Below are 24,173 nucleotides of genomic sequence, written 5' to 3'. Positions count from 1 at the left end.
AGAGTCACCCCGGCTCAAAACGAGGTAGGTGCGGGGGGGTGGGGGTGGAGAGTTCCTGACTCAGTCCCAGCTGTGTGGGGGGGTGGGGAGGGATTGTCTTGGCTGCCTCACAGCTCTATGTGTTGGGGGGAGTTTGACAGAGAGACCCCTGGCTGGACCCCACCTAGATGCAGGGGTCCCTAATGGAGCAGGCTGTGACCATCTACTCTAAAATCCCCCCACCTGTCTGCTCTTCCCCACACTGCTCAGTTAAGTCCCATTCCCTGCCCTTCACAGTCTCTGCTGGGCATCATGGGGACAGGACCACTCCCTGGTCTAATTCTGCTGGCACTGTGCCAGGCCCGCCAGCTGCCAGAAGCCCCTCGGGCCCTGGTGGTGGCAGAAGGGCGAGTAAACTGGTGAGTCAACTGGTTCCAGGTGAGGTTGCCCAAGTGAGCAAAGCATTTGCCACAGTCAGCACACCTGTATAGCCGATCCCCGCCGTGAATGCGCTGGTTATTCTCAGGTATTAGCTCTGTGCAGATTTTCTGCAGACAGTGCATTGGAATGGCCGTTCCTCAGTGTGTGTGCGCTGATGTCTTCAGAGGTTTGAGCTGCGTGCAAAGCCCTTGCCACAGTCAGCACAGCGATCCGGCTGCTCTCCGGTGTGCATGCACTGGAGCTGGTTGAGCTTGTTGGCATTGCTGAACCTGTTACAACAGTTGGCACAGCGATACAGCTGCTCCCCGGTGTGTGTGTGCGCTGATGTCTGGTCAGCGTACTGGCAATGCTGAAGCTTTTCTTGCAATCGCCACAGTGGTACGGCCGCTCCCCTGTGTGCGTGCGCTGGTGTATTCTCAGGGCTGAGCTCTGGGTAAAGCTCTTGCTGCAGTCAGTGCAGCAGTACGGCCGCTCCCCGGTGTGCGTGCGCTGGTGTGTTCTCAGTCTTGAACTCTGCGCAAAGCCCTTGCCGCAATCGGTGCAGTTGTATGGCAATTCCCCAGTGTGCGTGCGCTGGTGTCTTTGCAGGTGTGCAAACCGTGCAAAGCCCTTGCCACAGTCAGCACAGCGATACGGCCGCTCCCCGGTGTGTGTGCGCTGATGTATTCTCAGCTTTGAGCTCTCTGCAAAGCTCTTGCCACAATCACTGCAGCAATATGGCCACTCCCCAGTGTGCGTGCACTGGTGTATTCTCAGTTTTGAACTCTCTGCAAAGCTCTTGCCACAGTCACTGCAGCAATATGGCCGCTCCCCGGTGTGCATGTGCTGATGTTTTCTCAGAGTTGAGCTATGTGCAAAGACCTTTCCGCAGTCGGTGCAGCGATACGGCCGCTCTCCGGTGTGCACCCGCTGGTGTATTCTCAGCGTTGAGCTCTCTGCAAAGCTCTTGCCACAGTCAATGCAGCAGTACGGCCGCTCCCCAGTGTGTGTGCACTGATGTGTTCTCAGGCTTGAGCTCTGGGCAAAGCCCTTGCCACAGTCGGTGCAGCTGTATGGCTGTTCCCCGGTGTGCGTGCGCTGGTGTCTTTTCAGGTGTGCAAACCGTACAAAGCCCTTGCCGCAGTCAGCACAGTGGTGCGGCCTCTCCCCGGTGTGCATGCGCTGATGTATTCTCAGATTTGAGCTCTCTGCAAAGCTCTTGCCACAGTGCGTGCAACGATACGGCCGCTCCCCGTTGTGCCTGCGCTGATGTGTTCTCAGGGCTGAGTTCTTTGCAAAGCTCTTGCCACAGTCAGCGCAGCAGTACGGCCGCTCCCCGGTGTGCGTGAGCCGGTGCTGCCTCAGTGCGAAGGGGTTCCTGAACCTCTTGTCGCAGTCGACGCAGTGATGGGGACACTGGCCCATGGGGAGTCTCTGGTTTGGTCTCTGGCTGAGTTTACCCTGGGGATGGACGGTGTTCTGTGCATGGATCCCTCTGTGGGATGCGGGATCCTGTGTTCCTGCTGCACTCTCCCCACATTCAGACTGTGTCCTCGTTCCTCCCAGGACCCCGTGCCCTGCTGGAGAGAGCAGAGGCAATCCCGGTGTTAGCTCAAAGTTAGGGCTGCAGGTTTGCCAAGGATGGAAAATGTCACAGATGGAGCGATTTCCCCATTTGTCTGTGACTGTTTTTGGGATGGGTGCCTCAACCTGCAATGGCGGATCCTGTCCGACAGTGTTGGACCCAATGCCTCGCTCCGGGCACTGAGACCTGGCCCGCGGGGTTCCAGTGCCACTCAGATTTGCCCCCGCTCCCTGTCATGATGGCGGGGGAGGCGGGTCAAATTTCAGTGTATGGCCTTGGCCCCCATATGTTCTCTACCGCAGGGGTTCTCAACCTTTTTCTTTCTGAGGTCCCCCTCAACATGCTATAAAAACGCCCTGGCCCACCTGTGCCGCAATAATTGGTTTTCTGCATATAAAAGCCAGGGATGGCGTTAGGGGGTAGCAAGTAGGGCAATTGCCTGGGCCCCCAGGCTATGGGGACCCCCACAAAGCTACATTGCTCAGGCTTCAGCTTCAGCCCTGAGTGGCAGGGCTCGGGGACCTGGGCTTCAGCCCCATGCGATGGGCCTTGGCTTTCTGCCCTGGGCCCCAGCGAGTCTAATGCTGGCCCTGCTTGGAGGCTCCCCTGAAACCTGCTCATGGCCCCCTAGGGATCCCCAGATGCCTAGTTGAGAACCACTGCACTACCCCACACCAACCCCTCTGCACCAGGCCGGGGTTAGGGTTGCAGCTCTGGGAGAAGGGAGCTTCTTTGGGCAGCAAGTTCCTCCTGGGCAGGGCGAGGAGAAGGGCAGGTGTTGTAAAGGGGGGTGGGAGGGTAGTACAGCCAGCCAGTCAGTCAGTTAGCTATAAAAATCCTTAGTAGCTGTTCCCTTTGCCTCACCTGTAAAGGGTTAAGAAGTCTCACTGCTGTGCTTAGGTAAGACGAAGTGAGTGGGCATCTGGCCAAAAGAGCCAATGGGAAGGCCAGAAATTTTTAAAATTGAGTAAATACTTCCCCTTTGTTTCTCTGTTGTTGTTCTCTCGGCTGGAGAGACAGGGCAGCAGCTGTGGTGTAAGACGCTTGGGGCCAAGTATGAAAATCATCAATACCCATACCTAGACTTTCTCATTTGCAACTACAGCTATGTAAGTAGAACAGGAAATGTTTAGTTAGACGCGATCGGGTTTATCTCTTTATTTTGGGCTTGTGGAGGCGTCTGTGCTAACAGGTGCTTTTGTTTTGTTTTTGTAACCTTTAAGCTAGACCCCAGAAAGCCATTCCTGGTGTTTAATCCTTGCAGTTTTTTTATTTATTTTTTTTAATATCTAACAGTAGCCTAATTTTCCAGATGCGTTTTCTTCCCTTTTTTTTCTTCTTCAATAAATCTTACTTTTTTTTTTTTTTTTTTAAGAACATGATTGGATTTCTGTGTCTTAAGTGGTCTGTGCACATGTTTTTCAATTAGCTGGTGGCAAAATCTGATTTCTTTTTCTTTTCCTTTTCTCAGCTCTTCCCCGGAGGGGGACTGAAAGAGTTTGGGGGGTATCCCACAGGAAAGAATTTCCAAGTGCGCCTTCCTGGGCTCTCAAAGGTGTTCTGCACTTGGGTGGTGGCAGCATTTACCAACCCAAGACCAGGGTTTGGTAAATCTGCAGCCTGACTCAGGGTGGGTCTACCCTATGGTGTTTGTGCAGCACCTAGCGCCTGCTCCCACATGCGCTATGAATGTCTTGGGTCTTGTTTTAAGCTTAAATTGTAGCATGCCCAGGATACAGGCAGCGCCTGGTACAACAGGGCCCTGATTTTGTTTTCAAATTGATTTTGTGTTTATTTCAATCAGAGGGGTTTATTTATGTGGTATTGGTTCTTCACTTTCTCCTGTTTTATAGCATGAGGCCTGTTCCTCAGTATTTATGCTGTTATAATTATATTGTTTTGAAACTAGTTCAGTTGAGGGGCTACAATCCCTTCATGTAGATGCAGTAAGACCGGTTTAAAGCTGCTTAGAACAATGTAGCTTATTCCTGTGGGGGAGTGAGTCCGTTTCTAGGAATTCCTTTTGAAGAAGTCATTTACTCTCGGCCTGAGGTTCCAGTCTTTTTGCAAAACTAAAACTAAACTAAAATCCTCAAGAAGGTGAGGATTTGGTGGGGAGGTGTGTGTGTGGGAAGGATTTGAGGGGATGAGCAGTCACTCAGGGTTTGTGTGATGTAACCTGGAAAACATGTCTGCATTGTGTCACAACCCGATCCCTGGCACTGCTGAGCTGGAAGGGGTGAATGGTGCCACCCAGCCTGTGGTCTACAGACAGTCACAGACGCGTTAGGGCTGAGGGCTGTGCTAAGCATTGACACTGAAGCAATGTAAGTGACAAAGGTTTCATGCCACAAAGAGCAGGAGGAGAGGGGATATGACAAAGGCCATTCCACCCCTTCTCCCTCACACCCAGCCCATACACCAGGGTACTCGAAGTCATGGCCCGCAGGATGATTTAATCTGGCTCCCAAATGTGTCCACTCTCCCCACAGCAGCTGCCTGGCACGTGGGGCAGTTTTAGAGCATTACAGTGAAACACTGTAAGTGCCAGAGATCTGCTCTACACAATGGCATCCTCTGCGTCGCATCACCTTACACTAGTCATATGTGACTGATCCTGCCCTGCGTCATTCCCAGCTTTCTCCTTGCTCACTGAGGACAGGTTTCTCCAGTCTGAGAGGTCACGTGCGAAGTGAAGTGGCAGAGAGGGGGTGGGGTGGGAACCTGGAGAGGACAGTGCCTTCTCTGCCAAGGGCCAGTGACTCTGGGATGCTCTTGCCGGGGGCAGAGGCATGAAAAGCCATCTGAAAAGTCTCTAGGGCGCCCCTTACTTTGGTATGATTTTCTGAGGTGTGAGAAGTCTAGAAGGTGTTGTGGTCTATGGCCGGACAGGCTTGTCTTTCTACCCAGGTGCTTGTTTGCCCCCCAGCAGCCAGCTCACACAGTCTCTCTCTCTCTCCCTCCCGCCCACCAGTCCATGTACCCCATCTCCTCAGAGTGAGGGCAAGGGAGACAGGGCTCAGGAGAGCTTTCAGTGAGCGTCTTAGAGACAGCACACAGCGTCTCTCAGAAACTTCTCCAGCAGCCAGCACGCAGACTGACTGTGTGGTACACACACAGTCTCTGGCTCTTTCACACTCACCTCCGAACACATACTTGTTGCCAGCACAGAGTGCCCGAGGCAAAGCAACAGCGGGTTCGTTGCCCGGTGTGCTTCGCGTCAATAAACACACCAGGTGGAGAAGCAAACAAAGTTTATTTGGGATCCCAAAGCGGTGCAAGGAGACAGGCACGTCTCAGATCAAGCACATTAACAGGAACAGTTTTTCTTCTTTTATACATTTTGCAGTTAAGCCTCACCCCCCCCCCCCCCTTTCCCCTCTAGCCCTCCCTTTCCCCCCCCCCCTTCCTCTCTCTACCCCTCCCATCCCTGGTAATAGTTAAGTCATTCTTGGCAGCTATAAGCCTAGCTTGTTAGTAACTTCTTTAAACTGTTATCTTGTCCTTTTTCCCTTCAGCCAGAAACATGCAGCCTCATTATTACCGCTTGAGCAGGGGGTTGCACACAGATAACTGGTTGCTTACATATTCCAATTGCACCTGGCTTTTGAGGTTGATTAGAGTTTAAACATGGAAGGATAGAGTTTGGTTCACTTAGGCCTAGTGCAGGAAGGCTTCATTGACACTTAGTGGCCTTCCACCCTCCCGAGTTACCTAGGGTGATGCCTAGTGACGTCAACAACTCCCTCCTTTGAGAATACTCAACAAGCTTTTGGCTGAGTTTTCTCATATTCTGTGGACAAGATATGATTAAGTGCTATGAAGCTGGGGTTTTCAATGAGAGGGTATGCTGGGATTTTTGAGGAACGGGGGGGGGCACAAAGCTTACGGAGGAGCATTTTAAAACAAGCAATTAGGAGGAGGGTGACTAGGCACAATACCACACCGGTGAGGAGGAGACGCACAAGGCCACCCCCCAGTCCTCCTAGGTTGGGCAACTAACTTCAAAGGGAATCGAAACCTGTGGGTTCCTTTTCCTGGGCCTCCCACTGCTTGAAAGCCTGTTTGGCTGACAGGACGTGCTTGTTAATGTCCTGTGAGTTTTCCGGGACCTAAGTACAACATTCATTCTCAATAAAGGCACACACTCCGCCCTGGGAGGCTAAAACATAATTTAAGGCCTGTCTGTTTTTCAGGGACAGCAACCAGAGCTGGTATAGCTTTGAGTTAAGGCTCTTCTCTATGGCCAAGGTTTCATTGGCGAATGTGGTGAGAAACACAGAGAGCTTGCGATAAAATTGGGTTAGCCGTCCCACCCCATGGGATGGGAGAAGGATTATACTCAACCTGTCTCTTTCCTTAATGGGCTCTGAGGTGGCATACAAAGATTTACGCTGCCTGGGGCGGCCAGGGGTTGTTCCTTAATGCATACTGGGATTCAATGGTACAGTTTTGTGACAAGGGGGTACCCAAGGTATTTCTTCTCCTACTGAACTAGCCCCAACAGATATCTGACCAATTTGGGGGGACCACTCTCCAGGGTAACCCTGCTGCGTGGTGCGGGATTTGGGAGCATACTTAGCAGTTAGAGAGGTTAAATTCTTGGGCAAAGCAAACCTTCAAGGACTCATATGTGTTTGTTTCCAAGTTAGTAGGGATCTCTTTTCATCTCACATGTGCCTGGGGGGAAAACGGGAGGTAACGAAAGGAGTGTCCCTATGGCAAAGAGTACCACTGTGGCAGACCCTGGACCTGAACTCATGCTGGGCAGGTGACCTTAGGGCCTAACAATTACAATTTCTAAATACCTACAAAATAACAATTACCAATAGCAGGCAGACTAAAAGCAAAAGGGACCAGACCACCAGGTTAGGCCGGCCCTATGAAAATAAACACAACCAACGCTCACAGTGCTCGCGGGGAGTGCGCTGCAACTGTTCAAAGAGACCACAGGGCATTTCCAGCAGGCCTTATTGTCTTTTGAATAACAGTTTAAGTCTCAGGTTATCGCTGGTAGTCTTTTTCCGTAGGCTGGACGGTCCACCGTTCAGGAGCGGGCACTGCCTTCAGACAGGAGTGATGAATCCAGTTCTTGTGTCCCTTGACCTTTGCTGCTGTGTGGGAGACCAGCAGGACGGTGTGGGGTCCCTTCCACTTCTCTTGGAGAGGCTAGTCCTTCCAGGTCCAAACGAGAACAGAATCACCTGGCTGCAAGGAGTGGACAGGGGCATCCAGCAGGAGAGGCTGCAAATCTCTGGTATACCTGTGGAGAGAACAGAGAACAGCAGACAGAGAGCACATATACTGAGATAAAAAGCCACACCCCATTTCTCACTCCCCTGCCAGAACCGGTGTACCGTTCATAGGCCATGCCCTTCCAAACATAATCTCGAAGGGACTGAGCCCTAACCTGCCCTTTGGGAGAGCGTGCATGTGGAGCAAAACAAGAGGTAAGGCATCAGGCCACTTAAGGGAAGCCTCTTGTCACACCTTTGAGAGGTGCCGCTTAAGTGTCTGATTTGTGCGTTCCACTACTCCACTGGCCTGCAGTCGCCATGGAGTGTGGAGCTTCCAGGGGATTTGCAGGGCATCCGATATTTTTTGAACAACTTGGGATGTGAAGTGTGTTCTGTTGTCAGATTCCATCCACTGGGGGAGTCCGAAGCGGGGAATGATCTCTTTGACAAATTTCAGAGCTACCATCTTGGCAGTGTTGTTATGGCGTGGGAAGGCTTCGGGCCATCCGCTGAATCGATCCACTAAGACGAAAAGGTATTTGAATCCTTGGGTCTAGGGGAACTCAGTAAAGTCTATTTGCCAAACCAGCCCTGGGCCTGGGGTAGGTTCCAGAGTGGCTGGTGGCACTGACACTCCTGGTCGAGGGTTGTTCTTTTGGCAGACTAGACATTTAGCCTGTACCTGGGAGGCCAGGGGTCTAAGAGCCTCCCTGCCAGCGTATAATTCTGTTTCTTCACTAGGGTCAGTTTTTAATGTCTTTTGTAGTCAGGAATTCCTGGACTTTGTGGTTTCAATGAAGCAAGTGTTCCTTCTTCTCTTTTCCTGAAACAGTGTGGTTCAGCATCATACAGGGGAGAGGTTACTAGCACATCACTCTGTCTTTAAATAGGCTTATCATCAGTCGGAGAGTCCTCCCGAGGTGGAAGGGTCTTTTTACAGTGAGAAGCCTGGGTCCAGATGGGCAGTCCTTGGTACTTCACAGCGGTGTTGGTGGTGAACAGGACTTGGAAAGGGCCTTTCCAGTGTGGAGCTAAAGCAGTTTTTCGTTGATGGACTTTACGTAGACTCAGTCTCCTTGTTTCAATGAGTGGCAGGGCTGCTAGGGTCTTTGGTTAGCACGTCTTTTTTCTGTGAGAAAAGAAACCTAACACATTTCATTAATGCCTGACAGTGTTTTGCAGATCTCATAGTTGCTTGGGCCCATTCAGGCCCCCCCTTTTCTTGGCTGTCGGCCAAGTCTTAGCTCTGGGTAGTGTCCTTGGATGGTGCCAGCATCTTATCTTTGGACTGAGCTTGCTAGCTATATTTTTTCTCTTAGTTAACTCGTTCTGTTCTTTTTCTTTCTCTCTTTCTTGGCTTCTTTTAACTTACAAAGGAAACTTCCACTCTTCACTCATACACTTTTTCCCAACAATGAACACATACACATTGCCATTATCCAGCAAAATAACTTCTATACAGAGCTTTGGAGCAACAAACCAGGACGAGCACACCCACTTTTGAGGAGTCTAACAAAGTTCAGGAGGCTCACAGTGGCTTTAAGGCAAGGGGTGAGACCCACAGCAGCAATCAACAAGTCATCCACATATTGCAGGAGGAGGACCCTGTCCTCATTGTCCCACTCCTCCAAGTCTCTGGCCAGGGCCTGGCCAAACAGAGTGGGGGGATTTTTAAATCCCTGGGCCAACACTGTCCAGCAAAGCTGCTTTTTAACCCTCCTTTTGTCTTCCCACTGGCTCCACTCTGGGGCTTGCATGTCTGAGGGCTCAATTGCAAAGGTCATTATCCAGGTATTCTCTGGGGGTAAGGTGAGGGTTATTTCATCTTGGGTGAAATGCAGGGTGGCTAGGGTGACCAGACAGCAAGTGTGAAAAATCGGGACGGGGGTGGGGGGTAATAGGAACCTGTATAAGAAAAAGATCCAAAAATCGGGACTGTCCCTATAAAATCAGGACATCTGGTCACCCTAAGGGTGGCTCTTAAGCGACAAAGCAGGTCCCATCCTAGTAGAAGTGTTGAACAATCGGGGAGGTAAACCAGTTTGTGAGATAGAGTTCTGTTTCCCAAAGCACATTCCGCTGGGGCATATACTGGGCACTTGGTTCCTTTCCCTGTGGCACTCACCACAGTGAGGGACTCTGACACAGGCAGCTGCAGGGGTTGGTTTACGGTGGTTCGTGCAGCTCCAGAGTCTATTAAAAAGTCTATGTCCGAATTTCCCACCCGCATTTTTACTCAGGGTTCGGGGGCAGGATAGTCCGTCTCCCCTGACACTCCTATTCTTGATCCTCCGCTGCCACTATAAGGGTACCTTCCCTTTCGGGGCACTCATTTTTCCAATGTCTCTCTTTCTGGCATATGGCACACTGGTTGCGACCTAGACGCCTTTCCTGTGAGCCAGGGCGCCCACGTCCTCTTATTCCCCGGCCCCTTCCACCTTCCTGGAATTTTCCCCTGCCACCGGCCTGTACTGCTGTGACCATCATTTTCGCTTGCCTCTTTTCCTTTTCTTTAGACACAACCTGATTACTCTCTGCTTCAGACAGCAGAGTCTGCATAAGGACATTACAATCATCCCAGTCAGGGTTACAGCTAGCCAGGCACCCTTCAAAGACCGAGATAAACTTGCTTGGGTTCGTAGAGAATTCCCCTGCCTGTGCTTTAAAGGCTGCTAGATCCACCGGGTTAAAAGGCACATGGGTGTAAACCTGCATAGTAGTGGCCTGATTCCTATCTGAGCCATGTCTGGACACCACGGTCTCAGTGATCAACGGATAAAATTCCACCGAGGGGGCAATCTCTGGGACCTGAGACACCTTGTCTTTATATGGTGGGGGTGTGATAGCCGAAGGGGACACCGGACCTGCCATTACAGCTGTGGGGGGGGTTCTGGGGACTAACAATAGTTACTACCGAACCTGTCGGAGTCAAATTACACTTTTGCAAAATATCTAACTTATCTTTTAGCAACATAAACAACTGTACATACATAAGTTCATTCCATTTACCCGTTTGCTGACAAAACAGAAGTAATTGAAGGATTGTGTTATAATTAAGTGATCCTTCCGGTGGCCACCTTTCCTGGTCCTCTAGCTGATATTGAGGCCAGTCTACTGTACAGAACTTTTTCAGATTACTTTTAACCAACGGATCCGATCTAAACACTTTCCAGTTCACCAGAATGCATTCCAAGGGTGTACACCTTACCCTGCCTGCCATACTCTGTCCCTGCCCCATAGGGAGACACTGGGCGTCCCCAGGTCAAAACAGGTAGACACTGGGCGTCCCCAGGTCAAGACAGATAAAGTCCCCACTGGACTGTTCCTACCTTATCCAAGGGTCCGGTTCTGCACCGTCGCCCTATCCACGGGACCGGTTCCCCACCATCGCCCGCAGCTGCTTCTCCACTACTCGAGCGCGTTGCACCGTTGTGCCCTCCGGGGTCGACCAAATCACGTCTCCGCCGAGGCCCCCGGTAAAGTCACCGGTGCGCGCTGGGCGTCGGTCGTCGCCGCAATCTATCGACCTCTGAGAGGGGTCCGGGCAAGGCTAAATTTCAGCCTCGAGCCCCACGTTGGGCGCCAAAACTGTTGCCAGCACAGAGTGCCCGAGGCAAAGCAACAGCGGGTCCGTTGCCCGGTGTGCTTCGCGTCAATAAACACACCAGGTGGAGAAGCAAACAGAGTTTATTTGGGATCCCAAAGCGGTGCAAGGAGACAGGCACGTCTCAGATCAAGCACATTAACAGGAACAGTTTTTCTTCTTTTATACATTTTGCAGTTAAGCCTCACCCCCCCTTTCCCCTCTAGCCCTCCCTTCCCCCCCCCCTTCCTCTCTCTACCCCTCCCATCCCTGGTAATAGTTAAGTCATTCTTGGCAGCTATAAGCCTAGCTTGTTAGTAACTTCTTTAAACTGTTATCTTGTCCTTTTTCCCTTCAGCCAGAAACATGCAGCCTCATTATTACCGCTTGAGCAGGGGGTTGCACACAGATAACTGGTTGCTTACATATTCCAATTGCACCTGGCTTTTGAGGTTGATTAGAGTTTAAACATGGAAGGATAGAGTTTGGTTCACTTAGGCCTAGTGCAGGAAGGCTTCATTGACACTTAGTGGCCTTCCACCCTCCCGAGTTACCTAGGGTGATGCCTAGTGACGTCAACATACTTATATTACTATTGTTACTTCTTGGTACTTCCTATAATACACATATATTCTCTGCAATTTTATTCTTCCTAAGTGTGTGACTTTAGTGTTTTGACTGGTCTATGCATTTCATGATTTTTATTTCTCTTGCACTTAAATTTAATTAGTGAATTCTAAAATACCTAACCTCTCCTGGCTGCAGTAATTATCCCTATGGTAACTTTAAAAAAAATTATAGCTAGGTTTTTTGTTTCTACTGGTGGCGCACATACCTCGGTGCACATAACAAAATTTATTTTGCAGATGGATGGAAAAAATGAGAGGGAACATTGCTCACAGCCCCAATGCCCTTTCCTTTACACAGCTGGGGAAGCTGAGGCATGGTGGAGCTGTAGTGACTCGCTTCTAGAACTGAAGCGAGATCTTCCGAATCTTACTGCACTGTCCTACCCACTAGATAAATGAGACCCCAAAAAACTTCTCTCATTCCCTCAGCATCCCTCAAATCTCCCACCCCACCATTGTCCCATATCACAATTCCACCCCTCTTCCCATTTCATCACAACCCCATCTCCGGTCCATTTCTTTGTTGGGGCTTTGAGGCCCCATCATATGTAGGTCAGAGATTACCAATGCATAGAAGAAATAGGAAGTATTTTAAGAGGCTCCCCTGGCTTAACCAGGAGATTTTTAATGACCTGAAATTCAAAAAAGAGTCATACAAGAAATAGAAAGTAGGTCAAATTACAAAATGAGTATTAAAAAACAACACACCAGCATGTACGGAGAAAATTAGAAAGGCCAAGGCAAAAAACAAAACTAAACTAGCAATATAAAGGGAAAAAACAAAGCATTTTACAAATACACGAGAAAGCACAGGAAAACAAGGACAGGCTAGGCCCATTAGTGTGTCCAGTTCTGGGCCCCACACTTCAGGAAGTATGTGGACAAATTGGGGAGGGTCAGAGGAGAGCAACAATACTGATTAAATGTCTAGAAAACATGACTTACGAAGAAAGTGAAAAAAATGGGTTTGTTTAGTCTGGAGAAGAGAAGGTGGGGGTGGGGGGAACCCCTGACAACAGTCCTTCTGGACATAAAAGGTTGTTACAGTGGAGGGTGATAAATTGTTCTCCTTATCCACAGAGAACAAGACAAGGTTTTATGGGCTTCAATTGCAGCAAGGGAAATAGAGGTTAGACATTAGGAAATACTTCCAACCTCTGAGGGTAGTTAAGCACTGGAACAAAATTATTTAGGCAGGCTGTGGAATCTCCATCATTGGAGGTTTTTAAGAACAGGTTAAACAGACACCTGCCAAGGATGGACTAGGTAATACTTAGTCCTGTCTCAGTGCAGAGATGATTTCTAAGATTCATAGGCCTTGTCTACACTACGAGAGTAGTTCAATTTTACTTACATCGAATTTTTGTAATCGATATTGCAAAGTCGAACGTGTGTGTCCACACTAAGGACAGTAATTCGACTTTGTGCGTCCACACTAACGGTGAAAGCGTCGACATTCGAAGCGGTGCACTGTGGTCAGCTATCCCACAGTTCCCGCAGTCCCCTCTGCCCATTGGAATTCTGGGTGTAGCCGGCAATGCCTTCTGGGTAACAAAATGTGTCGAGGGTGCTTTTGGGTAACTGTCGTCATCCGTCCATCACTCCCGCCCTCCCTCCCTGAAAGCGCCGGCGGGAAATCATTTCGCGCACTTTTCCAGTCATTGACAGCGCGGACGCCACAGCACTGCGAGCATGGAGCACGCTGCGACCATCGCTGCAGTTGTGGCCGCTCTCAACGCCTCGCAGCTTATCATACAGGTTTCCCTGAGGCAGATGCAGAAAAGTCAGGCGAGGAGGCTACAGCACCGCGGTGATGTCCTGAAGTCTGAGAGTAGCACGGACCTGTCAGAAAGCAGGGGACCCAGCGCCGAGGACATCGCGGTGGCAATGGGTCATGTTGATGCCGTGGAACGGCGATTCTGGGCACGGGAAACAAGCACTGAGTGGTGGGACCGCATAGTGCTGCAGGTCTGGGATGAATCCCAGTGGCTGCGAAACTTTCGCATGCGGAAGGGAACTTTCCTTGAACTTTGTGAGTTGCTGTCCCCTGCCCTGAAGCGCAGTGACACCCGGTTGCGAGCTGCACTGAGTGTACAGAAGCGAGTGGCCATAGCCCTCTGGAAGCTTGCAACGCCAGACAGCTACCGGTCAGTCGCGAACCAGTTTGGGGTGGGCAAATCTACCGTGGGGGTTGTTGTGATGCAAGTAGCCAAGGCAATCGTTGATGTACTGCTGCCAAAGGTAGTGACCCTGGGAAACGTGGAGGCGATCATAGATGGCTTCACAGCGATGGGATTCCCAAACTGCGGTGGGGCCATAGATGGAACTCACATCCCTATCCTGGCACCGGACCACCAGGCCACCCAGTACATTAACCGAAAGGGCTACTTTTCCATGGTGCTGCAAGCACTGGTGGACCACAGGGGACGTTTTACCAACATCTACGTGGGATGGCCGGGCAAGGTTCATGACGCTCGTGTTTTCAGGAACTCTGGTCTGTTTAGACGGCTGCAACAAGGTATTTACTTCCCGGACCACAAAATAACTGTTGGGGATGTGGAGATGCCTATAGTCATCCTCGGGGACCCAGCCTACCCGCTAATGCCCTGGCTCATGAAGCCCTATACTGGCGCCCTGGACACTGAAAAAGAACTCTTCAACTACCGGCTAAGCAAGTGCAGAATGGTGGTGGAGTGTGCTTTTGGCCGTCTCAAGGGGAGATGGAGAAGCTTACTGACTCGCTGTGATCTCAGCGAAACCAATATCCCCATTGTTATAGCAGCTTGCTGTGTGCTCCACAATCTCTGTGAGAGCAAGGGGGAGACCTTTATGGCGGGGTGGGAGGTTGAGGAAAATAGCCTGGCTGCTGATTACTCACAGCCAGACAGCCGGGCGATTAGAAGAGACCAGCGGGAAGCGCTGTGCATCCGGGAGGCTTTGAAAGCAAAGTTCCTGAGTGAGCAGGGTAACCTGTGACTTTAAAGTTTGTGTACTGAGAAGCTAAACCTGCCCCCGTTTCTTTACCCAGTTAATGTTGACTATCCTATCCAGTTACATACCCCCTTCACCCCCCTTCCAACACACGTTTCGAAATAAAAATAGTTCAACTTTGTTAAAGCACACCGTTTTCTTTAATACTGTTTTCGCGGGAATTTTTTAAAACTGGGACGCAGACTGTGGTGCGGAGCGGGTGTAGTGTAGTGACGCGAATGCAGCTTCTAAACTCAAGGATTGACAGGCTCCGCTGCGGTGGGATGGTTGTTTCAACGGAGCCTGTCACCCCTCCTGATCGGGACTGTGTGTATGGGGGGGTCTATGTGACTTTGTGGCAGGGGGAGGACGGTTACAGATCCCCTGCTGTGTGGCTCTGTGATCCTGCCTAAGGACCGCCGCTTAAGATCTGTAACTGCCCTCCCCTGCCACAAAGTCACAGAGCAACCCACCCCCCACCACATAACATGAAAACAACCTCCCAGACTAACCAGGGTAACTAGTCACTGCATCACTGCACTGTGTATGTGCCCTGCTGCTGTGCCTGCCCCCGACTATGTACCCTGCCAAAGGTGACTGTCCTGTCCAATTACCAACCCCCCTTTCCCATCCTCCTCCAAAAGAACATGATTGAAACAGTAGTTTACAGAAACGTATTTTTTATTATCAACTACACATGGCATTGGGAGGTGAAACTTGGACGGGGGCTTGTGTCAGGCGGGAAGGAAAGAACTTTTCAAATTTTGGGAAATGAGAGCCTTCTGCTACTAGAGCTCTCTGCAGGGGTGGAGTGAGACTTAGCAGGGACTCTGCTGCCTCTCCTTCTTTGCACTTTGGGTGAGGTGGGTATGGGACTTGGTGGCAGGGGAGGGCGGTAAGAGATGGACTGCAGCGGGGCTCTGTCCTCCTGTCTCCGTTCCTGCAAAACATCCACAAGGCGCCGGAGCGTGTCCGTTTGCTCCCTCAGTAGTCCAAGCAGCGTTTGAGTCGCCTGCTGGTCTTCCTGCCGCCACCTCTCCTCCCGATCCATGTTGACTTGGTGCATTCGGGTCAAGTTCTCCCGCCACTGGGTCTGCTGTGCTTCCTGGGCTTGGGAACAGGCCATAAGCTCAGAGAACATGTCCTCCCGTGTCCTCCTCTTCCTCCGCCTAATCCGGGCTAGCCTCTGGGAGTGTGATTCCAGGCTAGGTTGTGAGACAGTCGCAGATGGGGCTGTGGAAATGGGAAAAAGGGAGTGAATTCCTCAGAAAGAAAAATGTAGTTGTGAACAAAGAACATAGTCTTTCTCTGTGAACAAGACCATGCACAGCACCTATCACATGCGCACTCAGCACAAGGTCGAATTTTCGGCCTTCACATTCAGTGCCTGGGGTCTTGCACAGCACATTTGAGAAGCGGGGCAGCACAACGGAATTTCTGTTGCAGGCAGACATGGTAAGCCGTACACTTGTGGCAGTTTAAAACTTTTATATTACCACTGGCCTCATTTCACATTTAAAGCTATGTCAGTTCCTGCAGCCAGCAATCCGGCAAGCGGGAACTCTGCCCCTGTCCCACCCCCTCACGGCTGTCCCCGGGAACGATCCCTTTCGGCTGCCCCTCTCCCGCCTCCACCGCGTGGCTACAAACCAGCGGTTACAGTTCTGTCAAGGAACGGGAAAGCAGTCCCAACACTAACATTCCCCTACCTAATTAAAAGCAGGTCACCATGGGCGACATCACCCTGATGAGGATCTCTGAGAGCGACAGACAGAGAATGCTCCGGGAAAGCCTCCAAAGACCAGGGCCGTATGCCGCCCTGCTATGCAGAGCAATGATTCCCGAGTACGTGATAGTCTCGTGGCGCGGCAACGTGTCGTACTTTGGAGGACCCAATAAGGCCGCTCTCCCCAGGAACCTCATGCAACGGCTTTCAAATTACCTCCAGGAGAGCTTCATCGAGATATCCCAGGAGGATTACTGCTCTATCCCCGGACATATAGACCGCATTTTACTGTAGCTGCAGTAGCAGGGAATAAACAGTAGAGCGGCTTGTGCAGGACAATCACTGAAAACCGGACATTGCTAGATTTTTTTTCAAAACTTGCACTGCCCATGACTAAACCGTTAAGCGCATAGGGCACACTAATCATGAACAACCCATTCTTTTAATTGTTAATATTCCTGTTTTGTTAAAAATAAATGTTTAGATGTTTACAACACTTACTGGCTGATCCTTCACCAGATTCTGTGTCCGGGGTAACGGCTGGGGACGCTTCGTAGGGGATCTCTGTAAGGGTGATGAAGAGATCCTGGCTGTCGGGGAAATCAGCGTTGTGAGCGCTGCCGACTGCCTCGCCCTCCTCATCTCCTTCCTCATCTTCCCCGTCCCCTAACATGTCGGAGGAACCGGCCGTGGACACTATCCCATCCTCAGAGTCCACGGTCACTGGTGGGGTAGTGGTGGCGGCCGCACCGAGGATGGAATGCAGTGCCTCGTAGAAACGGGATGTCTGGGGATGGGATCTGGAGCGTCCGTTTGCCTCTTTGGTCTTCTGGTAGCCTTGTCTCAGCTCCTTGATTTTCACGCGGCACTGCGTTGCATCCCGGCTGTATCCTCTCTCTGCCATGTCTTTAGAGATCTTCTCGTAGATCTTTGCATTCCGTCTTTTGGATCGCAGCTCGGAAAGCACGGACTCATCGCCCCACACAGCGATGAGATCCAAGACTTCCCGATCAGTCCATGCTGGGGCCCTCTTTCTATTCACAGACTGCACGGCCATCACTGCTGGAGAGCTCTGCATCGTTGCCAGTGCTGCTGTGCTCGCCACGATGTCCAGACAGGAAATGAGATTCAAACTGGCCAGACAGGAAAAGGAATTCCAATTCAAATTTTCCCGGGGCTTTTCCTGTGTGGCTGGTCAGAGCATCCGAGCTCGCACTGCTGTCCAGAGCGTCAACAGAGTGGTGCACTGTGGGATAGCTCCCGGAGCTATTAGCATCGATTTCCATCCACACCTAGCCTAATTCGACATGGCCATGTCGAATTTGGCGCTACTCCCCTCGTCGGGGAGGAGTACAGAAGTCGAATTAAAGAGACCTCTATGTCGAACTAAATAGCATCGCAGTGTGGACGGATGCAGGGTTAATTCGATGTAACGGCGCTAACTTCGACATAAACGCCTAGTGTAGACCAGGCCATAGCTATCAAGGCCTGACAGGCTCATTGTGCCCATCCAGCCTGGCTTCCTGCCTATCTCAGCCAGAGACTCTCCACCAGCGATTTCTGCCTCTGGCCCAGTAACTGCTGGCGGAACAAGAGCGAAGCTTTGAGAGAGAATTGCCGCATCTCCACCGACAGTTCCTAGCCAGTGAATCTCGCTCTGCCTTTACCGTCTACATCAAGGAGCGCTCCGCTAGCAGGTGTGTAAATCAGAAGGAACTGGATTATTATGACTCACCTGAGGGGGGGCTCTCAGGCCCAGAGTTTACCCTGGAGCCCTCAGCATCCTGGATCCAGAGTTCTGCCTCCCCTAGCTCGATCCGGTGGATTAAGTCTGGTTTGGAACCTGAAGAGCCTGTTTGGGAGGGAAAGTTTTATTACTAAAATGTTTGGGGGCAGAGACTTGTTTATATGTTTGCGCAGCACCTGGCACGACAGGACAACAAACTCGCAGGCTGCTTTAGAGTAAAGCGCAAGAGATCTCAAGCAGGAGAGTAATGAAATAAACCTTCCTCAGAGAAGATTTCGTCCGGTCTCTCACTTGTACTCTGAATCAGCAACGTCTACAACCCCTGTCTCACGTTGCAGTGGGGGCCGAGTTTAAAGCCTTGCTGGGCTAACTCTAGCTGTTCCATAGAAATATCCCATTCTGCAAACACCTTGGCCGCTATGCTATCCTGTGTCACTATGTTCCATAGGACAACTGTGTGACATGGATTTCCTTTAACCCACAGAAACACCAGTGAACACCCATTCGTCTCAGATTAAGAGACAGGGTGAATTATTTCACTTATCCAGCTGTCTCCTGAAACATTTCTCATGGGGAAGACTTTGGAAGACGGGAACGTTGCTCCTTTGCCATCTTATAGCTGTTGAAACGTTTCAGGCATGTCATTAAAGCATATCGGCCACAACGTGTCATGGCAGGTGTCACCAGGTGGCGCCATTACACAGACATTCCAGTTCTTTTGCACTGTTCAGCTGTACAGTTGTTAAATGTACTACGTCATTACGCGCGGCTCATGAGACGCCTAATGGTCTCGGACGCTATCCGTTGGTCCCGGGACATTTACATCGAGCACATCACCGGCCACCGCCAATACCAAGAGTGAGCCGGGGAGACCTCGTGCACCCACACACACCCCCTGCTGGACCCTATCCCCTGAGCCCTAAACCCACCAAACCTAGCTGAATCCCGCCACGTGAGGGTCACCCCATCCCCATTACCCAGCCCGCTTACTTATACCCATGACTGTCTCTACCTCCCGTATGGGTGATAGACCCTCACCGTTTATCGACTGTCTCCTGATCCCGCCCACCGGTTACCCACCCCTCATTGGGGACATTGCAGTGTGTATATACTATGTGTGCTGCCCAGCCCCAAAACACCAACATACCCCCATACTCTGTATGTTACCCCCAATGACCAATAACTAACGCTTCAAATTTTCTGTATCGTTTATTTCTTTTAAATATTCTCTAATAAAATTTAAATCTGTTCGTTCTTTTGGGGGAGGTGGGGAGCTGTTGCAGCAGCAGCGTTTTTTCCCTGCCTTATTTGTCTAACTAGAATCAGGTCCTGAGGCAGAGTTGCTGCCCTCAACGTCTGGCTGGGATTCCTGGAAGAGATTGGTGCTCATGGGCTGTTTGCTACCACCACCGATGTGCCCTGACTGAGGTAGGTAATGCAAATAAACAAGTGACACTAAGCTTATCCCCAGGCTCTGTAGCCCTGAGTTCTCCTCCAACAGGGGCTGACCTGAAAGGGGCTAGCATGTGCCACCACTCAGTGATAGGGTGGCACATGGTAACCAAAGCCTCGAGGGTTGGTTTTACAGATGTGAATAAATGAAGGGAACTCAGTCCTTACCCAGGGAAACGAGAGTCCAGTAATTCCTCAGCATCTGGTCCCGGTACAGCTGTTTCTCTGGCTGGGATAAGAGCTCCCACTCCTCCCGGGTGAAATACAGAGCGACGTCCTCAAACGCCACCTGGAGCTGCTGGCACAAGCGTTACACACTCAGCACCTTCTGCTCCAGCCCCCAGCCCGGAGTCTCAGCAGGGGACACGGTTTCTAGGGGAGCGACTCCCAGGGACCCCCCGGCCCAGCAGCTGTGACCCAGGGAGACTCCCCCTACCCCGCACAGCTCCCCGGGGACTCGGGGCCCTGCTGGCCGGGGACAGGAGTCGCCCTCGGCTCCCCACGGGGCTCCGGGGCGGGGCCCGAATCCCAGGGCTGGGAACAGGCTCCTCCCCCCCGGCCGGAGTCCCGCCCCCGCCCCAGGCCTGTGCTCAGCGCCGCTCCCGCCCCGGCTCAGGCGCCTCCGGGCTCCTCTGCCCGGCCGGGGCCTCGCTCGGGGGAAGGGGCCGCGCCCGGCTCCGCGTGTCCGCCCGGCCAGGGCCCCCCCGCCCCGGGGCCCCAGAGCCGCCCCCCAGCCCCAGCGCTCCGGCTGCTGCCACCCCCAGCCCCGGGGTCACTAGCGCGGGAGGGACCCGGGTCCCGGCCCCCCTCGACCCCCAGCCGGGACCAGCCAGTGCCCGGCCGGGGAGTCCCCGCCCCGCGTCCTACCTGCGCCGGCCCCGCTGCAGCCATCGCCGGGCTCGGCCCCGGCCGCTTCCTCCGGGCAGCGACTTCCCGCCCCGCGGCTGGTGCCTCCCCGGGGCCGCCTCCAGCCCGCTCCCCGCCCTGGGGCTGCAGCCGGGACCCGCCCTGATCCAGCCCCGCTGCGCTCCCCGCTCGGCCCCGCGCCTGCGCCGCCAGCTCCAGCAGCCGGGGGAGGCCCCGGCGCCTGGGTCCCGAGTCCGGCCGCCGGGGGCGCTCGCGGCACCTGGAGCCCGGGCGGAGGGGACCATTACAGGGCAGCTCGGTCCCTGCCCCTGGGCTGTGAGTGGGGCCCCACTGTGCCATGGGGAGCTGGGAGCTCGGACTCCTGGGTTCTCTCCCGGCTCTGGGAGGGGAGCGGGGACTAGTGGGTACAAGAGGGCCCGGCCAGACTCTGCAGCGTGTGTCACAGTAAGACAAGGGTCTGGTTGTGTGGTGTGTTTGTTGCTAGGCTGTGTGATGTTGGTGCGTTTGTTACAAGGAATCACAGCCTGGGGTGTGATCCTCTGTAATGTGTGTGTTAGAGGAGGGTTGTGTGTATGAGCACTACAGGAGCTCTCACAGGGCTGTATTGTGTGTGTGTTTCAGGAGCTCACACCCATGTCCCTGCCCAGCGCCATGGGGAGGGCAGGTGCCCCATACAGATGCCGTGTTCTGGCCTCGGTGATGGCACTGAAGAAACTGCCCCTGTCCCCCGCTCATCATGCCGAGCCCTGCCCACCTCAGGTGCCACCTCTGCCTGCCACTACAAATGGTTCAATGTCAAGCGCATCAAGGGCCCGCGGGACGCGGAGCGCAGCCGGCTCTTCCAGAAGCTCACCATGCTGCTGCACTTCGCTGGGAAAGGTGGGGAGGGATGGATCCTGTGTGTGATACAGCCCCAGCCAGAGGGAGCGCTACAGAGCCCTGCCAGCTTCCCAGTGCCCCACAGGCCCGGTCACAACCAGAGGGGGCACTACAGAGTTTTCCCAGCCTCCCAGTACCTGACGGGGCCCAGGCAGAGGTTGTGGCTACAGAGCCCTGCCAGCCCAGCCTTGACCACTAGCATTGACCCTGTTGCCCCTAACCCCAGCACCTCCTAACCTCTGTTAACCCAAGGCCAGCACCCTCCATGGCTGCTGGAGTAGAGGATGCAGGTCTGTGGGGTAACGTTTCTCCTTCTCATCCTTTCTCCACTGGATCTTTCCTGTGTCTCACAGCATCTCCCCTAAGGGGGCTGAGTCTCTGCCCATCTCTCACAGCTGTTTCGCATAAGAGGGGAGCAGCCCAGTCTCCGTGGTTCAGGCGGCCTGAGATAACAGCTAATAGTGGCTGAAGAGAGGAAGGGCCCTGGAACAGGTGGTTTGGAGCAGGGAGGGTCACCAGGGGCCTCAGGACTCCTGGGTCCCATCGCCAGCTCTGCAAGGGGGATAGTGGGTTATAGCAGGGGGGCTCAAAGTCAGGATACCTTGATTCTATCCCTGGCTCTGGGAGGGGAGTGGATTGTGGTGGATTAAAGCAGTGGGGGCTGGGAGTCAGGACTGCCCTTGAGTGGGGTCCCAGCTGCGTCCCCCTTGTGACGCTCCATCTCTGTCCATTGCAGCAGGGGGACCCAACCCTGATTTCAACACCAACCTGGCCAACATCATTGAGTAGTGCCGGAGCATGGTCTTGACCAAATCATCCACTGAGGTGGCCATCAAGGGAGGGGCACGTAGCTGCGTCCTGCCAGCCGGGCTCATGGGCTGCAGCTTTTTTGAATCCTCTGGGTCAGGCCAGACCATGCTGAGGTGTTACAGGGAAAAATTAAAACCATTATAAACCTATATGTTCCCCCTTCAGGGGACGCAGGATCTTGTACCTGGTATCAGGGTCTATCGCTGTGGAAGCAGCTGGAGATGTTGGTCCCACCCTCCTTCCAGTGTGGTGCAAGGAAAGAAGACAGAAACAGAAAGATGTTCCAGAACAAAAGGTCAGTGTATGAAGGCTGGTTTACAGTAACTGGGATAACGGGGAAAAGGAAACAACTGTCATAAAACCTGAGCAAACTGGGATCACAAAACAAGGAGCTTGAAGCAAACTAAAATAATAAAATCCCCTAAAGTCCTGCTGCTGTCGGATGCTTTCTCTGGCCAGGCCGGGCGTTGGAGTGCGTCAGACCCAGGACCTACTACTCCCAGACCTGGTGATGGCCTGAAGGGAGGAACGCTGGATCGTGCTGCAGGCGGACTCGGAGCCAATGGCAGGAGTATGGCCAGGAACCCTGGATGCGGCAGGTACGTCGATGGTATGGATGAGGATGAGCTGTCTTTCAGGATTCACTGACTTGTGATCTGAGGGGCTGGACAGTCACCTCCCAGCAGGGCCGGTGAGTGTGGCTGGGAGGCAGGGCGAGGGGAGGGGAGTCTCTGGAGGGTCACCTCCCAGCGGCTGTGAGGGGGAGGGAGGATCTGTGTGTGCTGGGGCACTAGGGAGTGCGGGTTTGGGGGGGGGGGTGCTGGGCAGTTGTGGGGCTGTGGGCAGAGGGGCACTGGACAGGGGGTGCTGTGCATTTGCGGCAGAGTCTGGGGGGCGCTGGACATAGTGGGTCTGGGGGGCTCTGGCCATAGGGAACCAAGGGGGGTGTTGGATGGGAGGGGCTGTGTGGCGCAGCATGGCCTGCCCCAAGGGGAAGGGGCACGCTGGCAGCACATGGCCAGGTGGGCCACTGTGTGTCTGGCAACTGCTGGTTTGTAAATAGTGCCCTCGCTCTGGGGCCTGACTTCCTCATGCCATGCTCCATTGCCCCCACGGTGGCCCACAAATATGTTTTGCGCCGGGCCCACAAAAGGTTAATCCGGCTCTGGATGGGCTCAGTGGTACCCCAGTGCATCAGGTGGCCCCCCGAGGGTGGGGTCGCAACCCGACACAATAACATCAAAAGTAGGTCTAGAAATCAAAACTCTTTTGTCGCTTGAGTACCTGCCCTGAACCCTACAGCACATCACCAGAACCTTTCCATTGTGCCCTTCCCCTCCCTCCCACTCACCTCTGCACATCATCCATTTTAGTTGCCCAGAGGGTGTTAACTCAGATATGAAGCAATTAGCTTAACACAACTCAAAATGACTTTTTTCTACACATCGGTTGGAGCTGGCATGGAGGTGATTTCTCCAGCTCAGCTTCACCATTGCAGTGACTGGTTCTAGAGACAGCGAGGGAGTTCATTGAGGTGATTCACTCAAGGTGTGTGACAGCCATACGCCTGTTCTCTGGGGGGATTTCTCAGCAGTTGCCCAAGACCGGACTTTAAAATCCAGAGTCAATAGGGTGCTTGACAGCAACCAGACTCAAGTTGTTACCCAGCAGGGGATGCTCTCCCTGACCAAGCAATGCTAGTCCCACTCACGGCTCCTTCATGCAGACGTTGTGACTTCAGGAAGCGATGTGCTGAACAACATGGGACATTTTATACCATTTCTGTTGACTCCCTGCCCCATACCAAACTTGTCACAAATGATTGTCAACTTAATTTTCTGTTTTTGGCTAAGATACTGATTTTTTTTAAAAAAGTATTGAAATTGGATTCAGGATTGTTACCAAGCATTTTTGGCAAACAAAGTTGTTAAATGAATCTAAATGGCAACACAGTTCTGAGTTCATGCTTGGCTCACCCCCCAGCTTGCTGGTCCAACAGCTGCAGTAGAGGAGGAGATCGGTGGAAAGCTGCAGGACCCCAAAATCCACCTCTTGGGGTGAAGAGTGGTAACAGCAGCAAACCCTCAGGTCTGATCACACGCCACTGGGCACCTCTGCCAGCCCAACGGACCATGGTGAAGTTAGCACAGCATCTGATCTCAAGGACGGGGCACCCACGAACCACAGCAGTTCATTCTGCCCTGCGCAGCTCCCCCGGATGAGATGGATCACTGCCAGCCTGGGGGAGAGACGCACTCCCCAGCTAGGGTGATCAGATGTCCTGATTTT

General features: G+C 52.7%; 1 long non-coding RNA gene and 1 pseudogene across 1 annotated transcript; both read right to left on the bottom strand.

The window, feature by feature from the left end:
- Positions 1-444: 444 nt before the first annotated feature.
- Positions 445-20,333, bottom strand: LOC101950380 (zinc finger protein 883-like; annotated as a pseudogene).
- Positions 5,224-10,974, bottom strand: LOC135983382 (uncharacterized). The gene is made up of 2 exons (XR_010600976.1): positions 10,551-10,974; positions 5,224-7,247 (listed from the first exon to the last, which is right to left on the bottom strand). It is a non-coding gene; the product is annotated as an uncharacterized LOC135983382 (long non-coding RNA).
- Positions 20,334-24,173: the final 3,840 nt, after the last annotated feature.

The sequence above is a fragment of the Chrysemys picta genome, chromosome 4 (genome assembly GCF_011386835.1).
Source record: "Chrysemys picta bellii isolate R12L10 chromosome 4, ASM1138683v2, whole genome shotgun sequence".
NCBI lineage: Eukaryota > Metazoa > Chordata > Testudines > Emydidae > Chrysemys > Chrysemys picta.
This window is presented reverse-complemented; position numbering and strand designations above follow the sequence as displayed.